This window comes from Hypanus sabinus, chromosome 8 (assembly GCF_030144855.1).
Source record: "Hypanus sabinus isolate sHypSab1 chromosome 8, sHypSab1.hap1, whole genome shotgun sequence".
In the NCBI taxonomy this organism is placed as follows: Eukaryota; Metazoa; Chordata; class Chondrichthyes; order Myliobatiformes; family Dasyatidae; genus Hypanus; species Hypanus sabinus.
In genome coordinates this window covers 78,301,914-78,305,137 of record NC_082713.1, presented here as the reverse complement: position 1 = coordinate 78,305,137, position 3,224 = coordinate 78,301,914, and positions in this window count along the sequence as shown.

The following is a 3,224-nucleotide window of genomic DNA, read 5'->3' as shown; positions in this document are numbered from 1 at the left end:
GCTGGTGCTATGATAAGCACAGGTCCAATCTGTTAGTGGGAACACTAAAAATACTGCTACAATACTATAGAATTGCAGATCCTAATAATTACCAATGGAAAAATTCATCGAATGCACTCTGCCATTTTATTTTGATTGACCTTAAATGAACAAAATCAATGCAAACATCTTGTGTACATAATGGACTGCCATCATACAATGCTTTCATCCTCCAAATCTTCATTTTCATTGTAACATTCAGGATGATTGTTTTTATTTATTTATTATTGAGATATAGCCCAGAATAGAGCTCTCCAGCCCTTCAAGCCACACCACCCAGTAATCCTCTGATTGAATCCCAGCCTAATCACCGGACAATGTACAATGACCAACTAACCTACGAACTGGACTGTGGGAGGAAACCTGAACACCTGGAGGAAACCCATATGGTCATGGGGGGAACATACAAACTCCTTCCAAGCAGCTTCAGGAATTGTTGATACCTTCAGATTCTTAATATTTCCTAACTTGTTGAAGCCGTAAGATCATTTCACTTTCACTCCTGGCTGTTTCTGGCATCTCCAAACCCGAATGTTTGAAACTGTAGTGTGCAAAACAGTTCTGGTTGTCTTACTGCGTATTTTTCCCCAACTATCAGTGACAAAATACACAGCATTTTTAACAAAAACACACAATCAACACTGTTTAAAAACTGATCACTATAAGCACAGTGTAGTGTTTAACAACCTTGCTAGTACACACGATTGGTGCTAGTTAAATCTGTTCAGCAACAGTCTCCTGTCCCAATTAAGTGACAGTGTCCCTAGTGAACAAAGGCAATCCCAGCTATTTTCTTGATTAGTTTTGTTCAAGAGTTGTCTCAATAAGTGACTACTCTAATTAACAGTTGGCCCAATGAGCTGGAATCCACTCTCGTTAACTTACTTACTGGTAATGAGTGCCTTGTGTCCTCACTCACCATACCCAGGATTTCAATTTCACAAAACAGCCATCTCAGTGACCATAGAAAAGGAATGAAACTATACAAATGGAATACATGGAGAGTTTGCAACAGCTTAGAGCAAAGAGTAGAGGCGTACAGTACATGCATTTCGTCAAAATGTGGGCAGTGAGGCATTCGAGATTAGAAAGGGCAATTTACTTAATGTAATAATTAGCCTGTGTTTTTGGATACTGCCAAGTTATCCTGGAGCTTCTGCACATAAAGATTTCATTTGACTGACAAAACTGTCAGCAGGGAGCTGTATCAGAACACATCAGGATGGTCAGAGACTTTTTGCCAGGTAGTGGGTATCTCACACCAGAGGGCATAGGTTTACGGTGAGAGAGGAAACATCTAAAGGAGATCTGTTGGCAAAGCTTCCCACAGAGAAGGCGGTGTACATATGGAACAAGCTGACAGAGGCAGTGTAGAGATCACCATAATTACAACATTTTAGACAGGCACGTGAATAGGAGTGACTCAGAGGAAAAGGGGTCAATGTGGGCAATAGAGAAACCTACTGACTCTTCCCATCCTGTCACCTATAAAAATACAGTTCACTTTTCTACAGTTCCTCTGTCTCTGCAACATCTGTTCTCTAGATGAGGGTTTCCATTTCAGTACATTTTCCCCTTCCACTTCCATCAATACTCCCCTCATCCCCATCTCCTCCATTTCTCAGAATTCACTCTTACCCCGTCTCCCTGACACCATAACGGAGATAGAGTTCCTCTTGTCCTTACCTACAACTCCACTAACCACTGTAGCCAGTACATCATTCTCTGTTATGTCTTGAATGGGATCCTACCACTAACAGATCTTTCACTCCCCAGAACTCTCTGCTTTCAGAAGGGATCACTCTCCATGCAACTCCCTTGCCCACTCATCCCACCCAACCTGTCATATACCCCTCTATCAGGATGAGTGCTACTTCTGCCCCTATACCTATCCCTCACCACTGGTTTACCAAAGAGTCATTCCAGGTGAAGCGACACTTTACTTGCAAGCCTCCTCTACATCGGTGACCTGAAGTAGACTGGGGGGGGCAATGTTATCGGCACCACCAATGCCCGTCACAAAAAGTGGGTTTTCCTGGTATCCACCAATTTTAATTCCACTTCCCATTCTCATTCTGACATATCAGTCCATGGCCTCCTCAACTGCCACAATCAGGCCACCCTCAGGTTGGAGGAAGAACACCATATTCTGCCTGGGTAGCCTCTAACCTGACAGCGTGAACAGTGAGTTCTCTGACCGTGGTAAGTAAGTTGTTTATTGTTTCCCTTTTCTTTTCAACCAGGAATCTGACTTGGGCAGCAAATATAGGGTAGGAAGGAGATAGGAGATGAAGGGAAAGGGTGCCATGGAGGGGTTTGAATACAGGTAAGAGAATGCTATGAATGTGTTATCCTTTTCTAGGAGGCAGCAAGTACTGACCAGTGGGTGGGAGATGGTAAAACCGGATTAGGTTGGAGAATGAAGCATTTTGCACAATATTAAATATGAGGATGGTGGAACAAAGGAGACAGACTGGGAGGAATTTAAAACAACGAGTTGAAAGGTAAAGAGCCCCTGGTGAGGATTTCATCATGGTTGGAATGAGGTGGGGTGGGAGTGGACAATATTGAATAACCACTGAGTAAAGGCATTGAATGCATTCAGTTTTCTATTATCCCTACACGTGATTTGATTTATCAACAGTAGTTCACTAATCCTGCCATAGTCACTGTTAGGTACCAACCCTGAAGTTGCAAACAACTCACAAGTTTGTGCCTTGCAGGATTCTCACTCCCTTAGCCACGTACTACAGACTGCACTTTGCTGATTGATGACTGATCTACACAGAATTTGTTCACATATTTACAAAATCCAGATAGCTCACAAATGTGAACACCATGATCTGCTCACATCCTTAGAGTAACATTCAAAACAAGGGTTAACAAGATTTCCAGTGACACTGAAGTGACTTCACTACCAGAGTTTTTGATGCATCCAATGTACTGACATACTCATTGTTTGATATCTAAAGTAGTTCATCTGCATTGGACATTAAACAAACAATGTCAGTATGTCATTATGATTCATCTCAAAAATTGACTTAAAGGAAAAGACATTCCAAAAAGGAGTCCCGTGCTTGAAAGGGAAATGTCTTCAAATGCTGTTGTTCTAATGTTCTCAGGGGATGCAAGAACGAGCCTGTTCACTCAGATGTGTGACCTGATCTGTGTTACTGAATCAAAGG